Raw genomic sequence first — 15,837 nt, 5'->3', positions numbered from 1 at the left:
CCAACAAACATACATGATTTTGTAAATATATAAGCTTTTTTTGCAGACACACACATACATACATTGACATGCCCACACAATCAATTTCAATTAGTTAGCACATTGAGCACTTAATTCGACAGTCGAAACACGATCGATTGATTTGATTGACATTCGAAATAGTCTAAACTATAATAAATACAAAAAATATATTTTGAATTTATGTTTATATTCTCTGCATAAGTATTTCAAACTCAATTGCCGCAAATGTAAGATGAAAATATGTTGATGATGTAGAGAGTTTTTGTATGAGTGGAGGCTTTACAGCAATAATGTGACTGCAGCAGCCAAGGGAATTCCCTCAAGGATTCAGAGCCTTCTTTTTGCTAGTCACGTAGCAAACTGCTAACAGGAGAAAGAAATCCCAAAAATCCCATTTGTTGACAATTTGTTTACGTGTTTTGACTAAAAGACTTAAGGACAGCCAAAATTTCTTTTACGCCCAATGTTGAAGTTCACATATTTTAAAATGCCACAAATGTTTCAATCAAATTCGCTAAAATCTCAAATATAGTTTCTAAATAACTAGGTTTGCAAAAAGGTTTGAAGTAAGAGTATCGAGAACAGCGCAAGACATTTTCTAAATATTAGTAAGTGTTTGAAAATCTTTTACCATTTGCAAAGTGCGACACTTAAGTGCAGCTGTAGTGTTGGCAGAGAGAAGAAACTTTCAGCGCTTAATTTAGTTGTTTAACACAAGATTAAAAACTTATTCCGAATCAAAAGAGTTAGGATAGACATATATATTTATTTTTTACAAAACTGCGTTGACAGATAAACTTAAATCGCTTTTATTAGCTGCCCTAATATTTAAAAGTTTTGAAAGTTGAAAAGGCGATAAGAACATACAAAGATCCTACGAATCGCTGGTCAATCCAGTATTCACACAAAATCGGATTGAGGGAGAGAGGGCTAAAAATTTTTTGAAAATCTTGTCTTTATTGATTATATTTGCTTTATTAAAAATTCCAAGCACGATTAATTTCTTAACCTAATTTAAATACAAGCCTTTTGGGTGTATTCTAAAATGTGTTTTTTTTTTTTTGCAAATTGATAAGGTTCAAAGTTATTTAACTGAGGCCACAATTCTGCAAATATTCATAAAGTTTTTGCAACTTAAAAAAGTTCAATATTTTAATATTATTTAAAGCACAACCTAAGGGGTTTTTATCTTTTGCTCTTAGTTACGCTTCTTCTGCCATATTTCCGGTCTATTTATGGCGGACTCTTTCTCTTCCTCATATTCTTTCTCTCTCTCTCTCTTTCCAGGCTTCTATTTTACCCATAAGGAAAGTTGCTCGCTTTTGCTATATTTATTATTAAAATGCTACTCAAAACTTGCCTCCAACTTTTTCCCTTTTTTTGGCAACACGAAAAAATTAAAACAGCCCGCGAGCAACCAGCATAGTAGGGTGGAGGGGAGCAGAAGGATAAGTGAGGGGGAGAACAGGAGCCAACGCAGCACAAAAGTTTATTCAACAAAAATGAAAATAGTATTTTTTGTTTAACTTTTTTTAGATGTTTTTTTGTTCTCTGTTTGTACTTTAGTGTGGCATGCAGAAAACTATGTGGCAAACTCGACGAGAGTTATGTGGCAAAGGCAACTGGTTATTAATAAAGAATTCACTGTGAGAGTCTACTTTGCCCCATTTACACAGTTAAGGACAATTGAAATTGAAATTTCATAACAAGATATGATGATGATTTAACAACGACGACTGTAATATTAGAGGGGCAAGTAAAACATGAAAGCAAAGTACCATGACAATTGCATAAAACATCCACGAGATATGGAACACAGACTCCTTGTGCCTCACATTACTTTGGTTTAGTTGAAGAACGGGGTTAAAGGATGGAAGGGGATCTAAAGGCCAAAGTTCAGGTGGCAGCTTGGAAGGTTGAAATGCAATATTTAACCTCTCCGCCTCACACGCATTGCCTTTGACCAGAAGGTCAAACAATTTTCTGTCTTTTTATCGTTGGAGAGTGTGGATAGGTTTATTGAAACTGGTTGCCATTATATATATATAGAATTTGACCATTTATATTTCTTTGGGTTTTATTGATTATTTCATAACCTGAGTGCATCCTACTCATATTTTTCTAAAAATGTATGTGTGGAGAAGAAAATTGGCTAATTCATTTGCAGGCAGCAACTGGCGCCATGAACTGAATTCTTTTTCTTTTTATACCAAAAAAAAAAAAAAAAAAAACTATATTTTCTTCATAGTTTTTCCACCAGAGAGCAGCCAATGGCTTAATCATTTCATTTTCAGGCTGATTTCCGCAGAGAATTCAACTTTTCTATTAATCTTATAAGATTGAGCTAATATCGACTTTTGTAACAACAAAGTAGCAACTGACTTGAACCGTCCATTGATTTCCTGTTTTTTTTTTTCATACAAGAAACCAACTTTTTCATAAACCCTATTAACGGTTGAGTTTATTTTTAAAGTTAATATCGTGTCTTACTATCTGAAACTTACTTGGAGCAACTGACAATTCATCATTTAGCCACTTTCCACTTTTTTCCTTTCTATCGATTACTTCATTCTATTGATTTTGACACCAAAAAAAAAAAAATCATTTTCACTCATTCTCAGAAAGTTGCAAACTCTTTCCATTATTGCCTTCGGTCTCGCATGAACTCGCCAAATTAATTGCTCGGCGACATGCGAAAATTTAATTTTCTTATTGTGAGTACAAAAGAAAGAAAAATGAAAATCAAGGAAACCTAAACAAAAAGAGAGTCATGCTTACTCGAAAAATCTTTGTTTTTCGCTGTTTGTTTTTTGTTCCCCCTTTTGTTGCTCTGCTTATTATTTATAGTTGTGCTTTGTTTATTGTTTGCGCTTAATGTTTGAGATAGGTTATTGTTATGTAGGGAGCTGAGTGTATATTGTTGATACGGGTAAAATGAGCCAACTCATAAGTACGGAATGACTGACAAAACAGGTGATTAAAAGTGAAAATTTTTTGTTAATAAGGGTGAGAATATAAATTGCAATCTAAATATAGAATAAATAATTGTTTAAGTCCTTTTAATGAAGACAATTTTAAGAAAAATAAGAACAACTTTGCCTTGAAACTGCCAATAAGAAAACCTTTTGCAAGGGTATCAAAATGGAAAAATATGTATAATTTGGAACCATTTTCAAGAAATTAATAAGAAAATTAATGCATATATTAGAATTAAGGGTTTATAAAAGTTTATTTCTAAAAGCAAATGTAAAAGTGCATAAAAAGTAAGAACTTTAGTTGAACGTTCGAGTTTGCAAAATTATTCAAAGGTTTCAAATCTGTTATCTCTTTAAGATGACCTACAAAAAGTAATATCCAAATTGGAAAGGTTTAACTATAGTAGTAAAATTATAATAACCATTAGAAGATGTGGGTGTAAAAAGCCAATATCATGCTGACCAAAAATAAGTATCATTAGACCCATAAAAAAAAAAAAATAAACAAGGAAAAGTCGGTCAACTTTTCTTTTCCATTTAGTCAAAACGCTTGACCACAGCACTCTGCCAACACTCACTCAATTAAGACACTGAACACAGAATTAAATTAACTGGTCGGTAGCCCCAAAAGAGTCATAATATGGTCCTGCTTCTCCTCCTCATGTTCCTGATGGCCATTTCCTTGTGGCCCCATTTGGGCCTCCCCCTCTTCCTTAACCATTTTAGTTGGGTTGTGTACAGCAAACATGCAAATGCAAACAAATGAGGCGAAGGCAACTTCAAGTCTCAAGTGAGAATGACAGATTAACAATAACAAGCGGCTAACTACCAGTCAGCCTTATCAATAGACCAAGACGGGCATAAAGTCCTACGATACCGTAATGATCAAAGGGAAAACACGCAGAACATTAAAATGGAGAGACTAAATAGGATTAACTATTATCTCTTACTACATTTCTGTTATTTTTTGTTTCATAAAACTCTTATTGTAGATCATAAAGTTGCTCAGATGTGTCAAAATGTGAATTAATCTCAACAGCATTCCGCAGTTGTTGTGTTTACATTTGTATTTGAGTGTGGGAGTCAAGAGTAGGAACTGAGCATTTCACTCACTGCAAATTGTTGTGCGTGTCAGTTAATATTAGATTTTGCAATCTAACTTATGGAAATTCGATTGCAAAATAGGTAGAATTCTATCCATAAGTAACCCTAAAATACCTCAAGAATTCCAACATCACTTATTTTACTACTAATCCCAACGTAACTCGGAGAATCATTCATATTGCAAACTTTTCAGTATGCCATTTAGAATACTCCTGTACCTTTAATTTATAAATGCAAAGACACAATGAAACATTGAAAACTTATTCAAGACGTATCCGGAAATGGGTTCCGTATGAATCTGAAGCTGGCCGCATATAGTGTGGAGGCACATCGTGTCTCCCATGCGTATCATGGTCTTATTTTAAGTAAAATATCTTTTCACAGAAAACTTCATTAGTCGGACAGAAAAACCTAGTGTAAATGACAAAAATCCAAAAACAGGATATCTCGAACAAAATATAAAAAAGTTATTTAAATCATCCTATTAACAAAAAAATATAACAAAAAGGATTGAAAATGATACTGTAAAAGAATTATACGTAATTATTTATGGAAATAAACAGCCGTAATACTTTTCTGGTATTCAGTTGGCCAGTGGTATGTTTCATTCCATTTTCAAATTTCCCGCCTCGACAACCCCCAGACAACACATACACAAACTTTTCCTGAATCTTTGTGCATTCCATTTGGTTGCATTTTCTATCAAATTGATTTCATGCTCAAAAATCTCTCTTTACCTTTTGCAATTTACATTTTCATTCCCATTTCTCATTCCCCCATGATGTTCTTGTTGTTGTTGTCGTCAAATTAAATATTAAAATCAATTAAAGCCCTAGAGCTTAAAATACATACAGCAAAAACTTTCAACCTGTGACAAAAATGAAACATCATCCAACAAATACATCCATCCAAACAACCAGTCAACCAACCAGCAATCCAACCTAACATCCTGCTCCTCCATCCATCTCATCCTCGTCCTCATCCTGACTGAGTCAACACGGATTCTGTTTATTTTGGGGTCTTATTCTTTTTGGCTGGGTTGCGTTTTGTTTTTGTGCGTGTTTTATTCTGTTTCTGTGGGGAATTTCGCTCTGTGTAATGAGAAATTGCAGCTTGCAGCAGCGACGACTGAGCCGAATGATTAAATTATAAATGCAAAAAGCAAACAACAAATATGTGAGTAAAGCATTAGAGTTGAGGCAGCTGTAAGCTTAATAAGTGAATCGAAATTTTCGTTATGTATTTACATTTGTTATAGCCCTAGAGGAGGGTGAACGAATATATTAAAATATGTCCCCAAAAATCCGAATGATGTTTAGCCCCCAAAGCATATGAATTCATGATTTGGGCGAAATGCTGCAACCTTGCCGATGAGATATCTGTCCTAATTAGCCTTTGAACCGTGAATGCGAACTACTTTAATTACTACTTTATAAGATACTACAAACGAGGACGAGGTTTTCATAAGGCAGAAAGGTCCTACGAATTCGTAAGTGCATACTTAAATTCTAATTAGAGTTTTAGTACTGCAATCCCTACATGCAGTTTCTTGTTATGTTCAGGCATTTCTTGAAATTCGGATAAACAATAAAGGTGCCAAATATTTTTAAGGTAACTGCCGTAAACTTAAAGCCTGGAATGCTTAAGCTTAAAATAACCCGCAGCCGAATTTTCACAAAATTCTACCATAAAAGGAAGGAAGCAAACTAATTCGTATAAAATATCAGCCAATTAGGGTCATAATTCATACAATTCGCAACGAAAACAGAAAATATTTGAAATTCTTATGGATACTTTTTGCTTTTGCTCTTGGTATTCTCCTCATTTTCTCACAGCAAGAAGTGAGCAAAGAGAGAAAAAGAAAAAACAGGAAACACGGACTCGGACTTACAGTTGTACTGAGGACTGCGTCTCTTTTTTGCTCGCGCTGGTGGCAATTTAAAAGCGGATAATAAAAACGGATTTACAGTTATGAGTACAAACACACAGAGGGAGAGCGAGAGAGAGAGACAGAGAGAGAAAGAGACCGAGAGACATCAACCGTGACCCCAACAAAGCCCTATCCTCAGAGCCGTAAAGCAAATAAATGTGTCGAGCCAGCGAGCAAAAATCCGTTAAAATAAAAGTGCAAAATAAATATAGAACACGCCCAAGACTCGCCACTCTGCGAATCCAATTAAAGGTAAAGCAAATTGTGGCCTTGAGTTTTCTTCGATCGTTTCCTTGATATCATCTAAGTTGAGTAAGTAGAACGCCCAATTTAAAAGGATACTTGGGGTAAATACATACCTAAGAAAGCGATAAGTGGTGAGCTGGTGAGTGGTGGGGGTAAACGGTTAACAAAGATGGAAATCAATCGCCTTTGTCGCATTGTCAATGAACTGAAGAGTTTTTTGTCGAAGATGTTCGACCAAACCACCAACCTTTAGTCCATTGAACAATTGCATTGTCAGCAGCAGCAGCATGTAATATGCACACCACAGGCAAAGGATAATAACACATATTTCGTGTGTGAGTGTGCGATACTCTTGATGTAAAGGATACAAGCAAAGAGGATAACTGTTAAAAACTGAAAGCCTTTACGAACAGTGATGAAAGATTTCCTTACGTTCCAAGTATAAGATGATAATATTTTTGAGCACAAGGTAAATTTTAGTTGTAGTCTTCATTTGTTAGTGGACAAATTTTGAAATATCGAAAGAGAAGCAAGATAGTTTTAGTAGACCAAGAATAGCTAAAAACCAGTGGCTTTAAGACTTAAATAAGATTAGAAGTCTGGAAATAGTGGCACATCCACTGGGTCGGGAAAAAAGGCAATTCTTTCCCCCTACAACGATATTTTACCAATCCCGATCTTTCTTCTAATATAACCGATTTCATCCCCCAAAAATCTATACTTATATCTGGCACTGGCCATGAGACATTATTTAATAGCTTCGTATATAGAACATCTTTAGTTCGTCTTGAGCAATGAAAGAAAATTGAACATTTCTTCTTTTATAACTTGTTTGAATTGAGTTTCTCGCCCGTCCTATCGATAGAAATTGGGCCGCCAGGCTGCCTCGCTGATTCGGCTCTATGTACATTATCAGCGTTCACATATCGACGTCATTGCACATTAAAATTGCACAGGCGACACAGTTAAGTGGGTGTGGGTGGCCAACATTGCAAGGTTGGAGGTCCTTCAGCACGTAAGTCTTTCAATCAGAGGGCATTGAAACGGAAATTCTGCGCTGCAGCGCAGAAAAGGAAGGAAATACATGCTCGACTGGCTGACAGAATGCCTCACTGACTGAGTGACTAACAAACTGACTAAGGGTCCAACCACCGAGGCTGTTTGGACAGGGGCAAAAGCAAAGTAAGTGTATCAAATACAAGCATTACCAGGAGATGTGCATGCCCATCTCCCTTTTAAGCCTTAAGAAATACTTATGGTGGCACTTTATACTCAGTTGTTGGGTTGTGGCTGAGTTTCATGCGGTGGCCCTGTCCCTACCCTGCCTTGCCTGTCAGTTTCCCCTTAACTTTCTCTCTTTTCGTTCTGCCTGTTCTGACGACTTTTTGCATACTTTGAACTTTGCCAATACATTATAAGTATTAAAGTTTTTCCCGTTGACAAGGCTGCCACTATGAGAAAAAAGAAGGATACTGTTTGTTGTCCTCTCTGTTGACTTGTGCCTTTGGTTTTGGCATAGGCAATAAAATAAAGCAGGAAAGAGAAAGGGAGATGAAGGGAAGATTGGTAGACAGACAGATTTTGATAAATTATAAAAGAGGAGAAACAAGTATAAAGTAGTTTCTTTATGTATAGACTTTTAAGGGTCAAGTATATTATGGCGAATGGACATGGGAGAGAAGTTTACAAATAGAAGCACAACGTAAAAGATTTGTGCTATATTTATCCGTATCTTGAATGAAAAACAAAGAACATTTTAATTTTTTTATTTTATACAACCGATCGTTTGCCGAACAATAAATCAACAGTGATTGTGCAACCAATAGCAACATGCGGTTATTGTGCGTGACAGAGAAAGCAATATTAAGCAAAGTAAGGTAGATGACTTGAAAAAATCATTATGGATTACCATGAGTATTTAAAAAAGAACTATGGATTATTCAATGAAAGATGAATTAAAGAGACATCGAAAATGCTGCGCACCCTGTGACTCAAACAGTCAAATTCAAATTTTTTATCGGATGCAAAATATGGAACCGCCAAAATTTTGATTTCCTAGGCTTAATTTGCCCCACGAATCCAAAACTTAAGTCCGCCAATCTTCTTAGATCGATTGATTTAGCATTTAGATAAGTCAACCATCTTTCCAGCAGATGATGTTGGTTAGTATTCTAGTTCTTGATGAGAAATGGTGAAAGATTTGTAGTGTTTATAGAAATGGCAATGCAAAGACTTAAATGTTAATACATCTTATCGATATTTTATTGCCCCCCGTCGACACATTTGAACACCATTTTGTTCATTAATTTATGCTAAGATTTATGCTCGAGTCATTGGCCATCAGAGGAAGACAAATGCAGAGAGAAACGACACCTGAAAGTAGAAGCCACCAGCAGGAGCATACTCAATGAACCGAAGCTAAAGTTCAAATCTATATTTAGTTTTTGCTCTCACTCTCTCTCAAGGTTGGTGGTCATTTTTGCCCAACTCTCTTTGTCGCCCTCCTATCCTAAAAGCACTTAATCAAACTGTCTGGCTATTAATAAACAACAGAAACGCCATCATCTCGGCCATATAGACACTTTCTCAATTTACGATTCCCTGTATTTCTTTATCTGTGCATTTTCTCTTTTCTGTTAAAAGTGGGCCACTAAAATTTTCGGCCATTTGTCAATTCCTAGGAGCTACACCGTATTCAATTAAATATGGAAACCCGATGCCAATAAATTACAACAATGGTCACTGGAGGTGTAGATGTTACCCTAATGAAGGAATGGAGGGCCAGAGAAGCGGGCAGAAGATGGCCCATAAATATGGCTAGTTACATTAGGGCCCAAATCGTGTTGTTTAGATCTACAAATTACCTAAATATTTAATAACAAAAGGTCTTAACAATGCCAAACGAGAAAATGTAATTTCCCCTCATCTTGCCCTTCAGTCATTTCCGTTCCATCCATTGTCTGGCAAATGCAAAACCATTCCGTTTCTGGTTCGCAGTCAATAAAATCAGATTTATTTCACTTACGGATTTTCGGTCATTACTTGACGAGCTTAAATGGATTTGTTTGTGAGAGTTTTTGATGCGAAGAGGAAGATTCCTTTCTTTTTGGGCGTCATTAATTCATTCAGCCAGGAAATTGAAAGTGAAACAAAACGGATGGCAAGATAATTTGTGCGACGTGTAGATCCACAAAAAGCAAAAAGATAATGTTAAATTTGAAATTTATACTGTTGTTTGCGGTGGCCCAAATCAAAAAAAAAAAAAAAAAAATTAAGGGAAAACAGGGAAAGGTTTCCCATGATTTATCGAAAAGTGCAAAAAAGCTGGTCTGCAATAAGCCCGTAATTAATTTATAAAATTATATTCAAACGTTCTCAATTAAAGTTAAAGTCTCAAGTTAAGTTCGCTCTAATTTGGTCTAAATTTGTATATATTGTATGGTAGCAAGTTTACTTTACAGTCTCCTGAATTCTGTTATCTGTTATAGATATTACTGTGACCAAAATATACTGTTTGGTGATGATGTTGATTCTCTTGAGGAAGGGATAACAACTCATGACTAAAAGTTTGTTGCCCACATAAATGTGTAACCAGCAAAAGTCAACTAGCTGCTACATCTGCTTCTGCTGCATAGCGCCACAACCATAAGGCAAAAGCTGTCGTGTTGTAAAACTATGTGTGGCGGCGGCCATGTCACAAGCTATTCAAAGTAATATTTTCCAAGAGGGCCCAGAGCCCTAAACCATTAGATATGCAAAGTCAACACCGAGGCAAAAGTTTTTATACACAGACACAACAGGACGTATGAGTAACTTAGTAAAGAAGGAAGTGATGTAGAAGTGATGGAGGGTTGTGCAACAATTTTACACCCTGATTGACTAAATGAACGGACAAACAGGAAAATAACTGTTTAATTATGGCTGTCTAGTTATGTGCGTGTATGTGATTGGGAGTGTGTGTGTGTGTGTATGCGCCCACAAATATCAAGGGGAAAATATTTGCCGTACGCTGCACGAACAGCCACAAAAGCGACACATCAAATTCGTCACAAAGTATGTAAAAATTATTAGGTTATTTTGTCTTTTTAAGCAATTTCGAGTTGTCTATATATAAGAGTCTAACAGTTGAAATTTCGGTATTTATTAGACATTTGTTAGAAAAATGTATTATTGTGATTCGTCCGGCCGGTCGTAGAGCAATCGAATTGATTTGAAGTTAATATCATGCCCCGTGTTCGTGAACAAATTCCTTCTTCATTATACATATATAAAAGACTATAAGACTTCTAAATCAAATAATAGCCGAGTTTAGGTGTAAAGTATTTGAATTGGTAGGTGCGGCGATAGGGGAAATTTTGCGTTTTTCCGCCCCCCCACTTGAGTGTATCCCCAAGTCGTTGCCACTTTTTTAACATATGCATTTTTACCAGAAAATTCTTTGAGTTGTTTTGACAGTTGAGAGAGCATGGAATATATTTTAAAATTGAATCAGAACTACACAAAAGTTACAGTCGGAATCAAAACACGTAGCCAATTTGTTAGATGAGAATATATGTATGTGCAATACGTCCCTTCTGTCTCTACCCTTCAGTACCAGATTGTCGCCGCCGACAATGTCGACGCATTGTCCGAGCCACCGACGTCGGCAGAAAAAATTCTGCCGGCGTTTTTATACTGAGGCTAGCCGAGGGCACCCGAACGGAATAATTTCGTTTTTCGAAACTCAATCGGCTGCCGAAAAGAAATATTTCTCATTCGAGGCTGTGTTGTTGTTTTATATTTCTGTTCGAGTCGTTTTATAATTTGCGTTTTTCGAAGCACGCAGTGATAATATATTATATTAGTGTTTTTTGATTAATTTTAGATACAATTAAAGGTAAGTGCTATTTAATATGATGTTTAAAATACCAAATAGTGAATATTAATTTTGTTGGCAAAGTGCAATTGAATGCAAGTAAATAACTCTCACTCGAGAAAATGAGTAAAACATATGAGAACATAGAGTGAAAGGAAAACAAAGTATTTTGCCAACAAAATTAAATGCGAGTTCGACCCCGGGCCGTGCCAAAAGAATATTTTTTTTTTTATTTTGTAATAATTTAATTTTTTTTTTTTTTTAAATAAAAAACCATTAACAACTGATTGGGATATAATTGACTTGAAGAACAGCATTACGTCGGGAAAGTCAAAAAAGCCATGTAAGTATTCAACTGTTATATGAAAATCAAAAAAAATTTTAATACTTTTTTTTATATTTACAGACATCTCAAATGGCTCAAATGGCTCTCTCTTCTGATAGCCTAGTCGGTGGCTCAATGGTGACCTACTAAAACTACAATTCTGTTGTGCTCGAGTTCGAACCCTGACATAGGTGGAGTTTTTCTCCCCGATGAAGCAATACTGAAAGGTAGTTCCGTCGGGGATATAGTGGAAACGATTGTGGATAACGAATAACCCTCTCTTCTGAAGAGCCACAACCCGGATACGAAAAACCAAAAGTTGAGCCTTAGAACCTATCTAAAGGTTTTACTCGGTAAGTAGATTAATTGTTGAGAGCTAAAGCGTTAGCTTTTATATTATAATTCATTTCATTTCTAATAATATCTGCACTTTTCTATTCCAGAAGCAGTTTAAAACACTTCCTCGGGGCAGCCAGAGTCGGCTTTAGAATTCGATGGCCTGAGTGAAAAATAAGGACAACAACCCAAAAAGCAGAAAATTGAAGCAGCAACTGCCAAATTATCTAAATAAAAAATAAATTAAAAAATATTAATTGAATTTTTTTTTTTAATGTAATTTATGTCCCTCTAGTCCCTAGGACAAACTATGGAAATTGTCCTTCTAGTCCCTAGGACGAACTATCGATATTGTCCCTATCGTCCCTACGACAATCTATCTATTTTGTCCCTGTGGTCCCTAAGACAACCTAGCGACATTGTCTCTCCAGTCGCCGGCGACCAGAGCGAAAAATTTCACAGTACCGGCGACTAGAGGGACAATTGTCGCTCAATCGTCCCGTGCACAAGACCATTGAGCGACATTTGTCCCTCTGGTCGCCGGGCTGTCTACTAGTCGCTCTGGTCGGCGGCGACTGGAGGGACAAATGTCGCTCAATGGTCTTGTGCACGGGACGATTGGGCGACAATTGTCCCTCTTGTCACCGCGACTAGAGGGACGAAAGCGACAAAGCGGCGACACAATGCTTGTTTGTCCCGGCGTTCGGCAAGACATTTCGACATTTGTCTTGGCGACTGGAGCGACAACTGTCGCCGGGTTGTCGTTCCAGTCTTAAAAGCTAGGACATGCAATGTTAAATGTCGCCGCAATTTAAATGGGAGTGTCGCCGCTTTGTCCCAGGGGACAAGCGACATGTCCCCGGGGATTCCCCGGGGACCGGTACTGAAGGGTACTATTCTCCCTGTCTTAGTGTGTGTGCGAAAGGGCTCTTGTCTGCCGCTTGACATTTGTATAAACATTAAAAACGAGAAGGAAACAAAGGATATATCCTCTCTTCATATTATCCTGTCCTGGTGCTGTACTTGGGTTTTGTTTGTTATACGCCCGAACGATTTGTTTTTTTTTTTTGCTGAAATTGATAACTCTCTGTGTGTGGCTGCTGTGTGTGTATGTGTGTTTGTTTGTAAAAGAGTGTCATGTGTTTAAATTGTTTTTGCTCAGTCCTCAGACTTATGACAAATTAAAGATGTGTCAGCCGCCTTCCTAGTCACAGTGACAACAAATTCACAAATTTCACAAGGAATATTCTTGCTTCCTTTGCGACTGTGGGCTGTTTCTCCCTATTTTTTTGGAATATTTTGTTTTTTGGTTTGTCATTGAGCCTTTTGAGCAGTCAGGCGGCAAGAGATAAGATAAGAAGAACACTTTATACTTTCATTGTGAAAATAAACAATAACGCTTTCATTTTAATTATTAAACTGAAACCTTTTATGTGCGACAACACACACAAAACACTTTCTAAACACATTGCATAACTCGAAGGCATCTCTTTTTGCATGTCCTGTAACAATTAAGGGTTTATCAAGTTAAGGGTTAGTCACAGAACTGAGGCACTGAGTTAAAAAGTTAAAATGAACAGTAAAAACGATTTGAACTTTGCTTTGCGCAATTTAAACTTTGAGACGAAGACTTGAGAAAAATATGGTATACAGATTTCTTTTGAATCAGGACTACAATAATAACTACAATTATATCTGCTTTCCAAATTTTCCTATTATTTCTTTTTATTCGAATTATAATTTTTATTTTTATTGTAGTTCCAATTTTTTTTTTATGTCAGCATAAGACAAAACTGAACATAAACTTTGAAATCTGCCAATGACATGTGTCTAATCAACCTTAAGATAAAAGAAACATGAAGGAAGAAAGAAAAAGAATCGAAAAATTACTCCAACGAATGATTAAAATTGCAGACCCATTTACTTCCTGGGTATCCAAAGGTCCATTTGACACTCCCCCTATTTTCGTCTCCATGCGACATTTTTCCCTGTTCAGTCTTGCCAAAAACTTATCAGGAATTTCATTAATGTCAAAAAAGATATTCAATTTCAGAAGCCTCGACACAAAATATTTTCGGTGTTTTTTTTGTTCTCCCCGTTCTTGGTTGTTGTTATGAAATTTTGTTAAACTTTCGTGTTTTTGTTTTTTTTTTTTTTTTTGCTTTGTTTCGTTGGCACAAACAAAGTGCAAACAAAATAAGTAACATGCAACATGGTTGACGAAGCGAAACGAATGACACATGACCTACAGCATTTTGTTTCCTTTTCCTCTCACACTTTCATCGTTGGTGAAAAATTTTTATGACTTGCTTTTACAAGTCCCTGCAAACATGTCAAACGAGGTTGGAGAAGGCCAAAGACGATGGCTCGTGTTTGTGGGGGCGGGGCAGGAATGGGAAGAGGCATCTGCCTTTGCCCAATCAATCATTGCCAACTACGTTTAGCGCATAATTTGCACAAAATAAATAAGAAGGAGGCAAACAAAAAAATGTATTTTTAACACGCAATCGAAAAAATTTGCTCATGAAAAGCGAGAAGCTCCTTTTAAATCGCTTTTCCGTGTTTGGGTGGGTGGATGGAAAAGGAAAATGAAATTAGATAATTGTAAGCGGATAGTTTTCTTAAGTCAGCAATTCTTTGAAATAAAAACCAGAAAAAAGAGTGAATGAAAAAACAGAGGAGGGAAAGTAGATAAGGTCATCTTTATTTAATAGTCACCTACATAGTTCGACGCGTGGTGCGCTTGCTCCTCAAGTTGATGTGTTTAACAAAGTGAGTTGTTAAAATCCCATGTTTGTTTACGCAAGCATGTTTATCCATTAAAGTACATTACCAAAATCATCCCACTGTTCCATCAAATAATCTGTACAACATTTTTCTATACATTTTTTTTTTGCTCGTTTTGGAAACGTGCTAAAGAAGTCTCAGAGATTCTAATGGTAAGCCATCATGAGTCGACAATTTGATATGTTACTTGTCTGTTTATGCGAAAGAGAAGTCATTGATGAAGTGAATGTTCATTTCATGACTAAAGAAGTTTTTAAACTCTTTCGATTTGCACTATGTATTTATGATAATAATATTTAGTTATACAGCCTTCCAATTTGCATCTTTTATCAGTTTCCCAACATGATGCCGCTTTCTTATGTCATGCTTCGCAACTTTGCTCACTTTGTTAATACTAAACGGAAAACCAACTAACCAACTTTTTTAGCCTAAGTCATCAAGAAAAAGAAAAACAAACTAAATATCATCTTTGGTTATTTGGAAGGTGTGATTTCTCTACTCGCGAAAAAGAAATGTTATGTTTTAAGTGAATTCTTGACATTTAATTCAATTCCCTTCATAGTTTAATAATTAAAGTTCAATAATTCCATTTCAAAATTTAACTCTTATATATACTTGGATACCTATAAAGGAAGGGTATTCTTTCCTTCCAGTTCCCGGATTAAAACTTGTTAAGCTTTCTTAAAAAAGTTCCTTTAACTCTCTCAAAAAATCTGCCCAATCTGCACTCAAAAAAGGCGAAACATTTTTCTATCAACTGAAAACGTTAATTTGTTTTTCTCACGACCCTTCTTCACATTGTTTATCGTGTTTTGAGTGGACCCATTCATAATTCGTTTTAATCCCTATGCTCATCATCAGTGTGGCGCCTATTCGAATGACACTTTATTAAATTGGGCTCTCAGTAGCCTTTTAATTCAATCATCACAAGAAAAGAAGAGAAAAAAGTTCTCCTGATTGCCATTGTATATCAATATATATACAGATATGTAGGAAAGAACATAATAATAAAATCAAATATGCCAATTTTTAAGCTGATTAGATGCAAATGACGGTGATAAAAAAGTAACAGAAAAGCAAAATCAAACTACATACAAACACTCACACCCACACATCGAAGAGAAGAGCCGAGATTTTTATGTTATTTTTATGCTTAAAACTAAGGGCGGAATATAACACACCCACACAACGAATATAAATTTATTTATTACTGTTTCTAGAAAAATAATTTGGAAATAAATACAAATATTTGAGAAAT

The 15,837-nt window shown here is 35.9% G+C and overlaps 1 long non-coding RNA gene and 1 pseudogene across 1 annotated transcript; one reads left to right on the top strand and one right to left on the bottom strand.

The window, feature by feature from the left end:
* Positions 1–15,837, bottom strand: part of LOC137576813 (uncharacterized) — a 49,199-nt pseudogene that overhangs the window by 19,224 nt on the left and 14,138 nt on the right.
* LOC137578248 (uncharacterized) lies at positions 11,671–12,058 on the top strand. Its single transcript, XR_011032565.1, has 2 exons — positions 11,671–11,809; positions 11,900–12,058. It is a non-coding gene; the product is annotated as an uncharacterized lncRNA (long non-coding RNA).

The sequence above is a fragment of the Drosophila tropicalis genome, unplaced genomic scaffold, assembly GCF_018151085.1.
Source record: "Drosophila tropicalis isolate 14030-0801.00 unplaced genomic scaffold, ASM1815108v1 contig_593, whole genome shotgun sequence".
In the NCBI taxonomy this organism is placed as follows: Eukaryota; Metazoa; Arthropoda; class Insecta; order Diptera; family Drosophilidae; genus Drosophila; species Drosophila tropicalis.
Note: the sequence above shows the minus strand (reverse complement) of the source record. Positions and strands in the feature narration are given on the sequence as shown.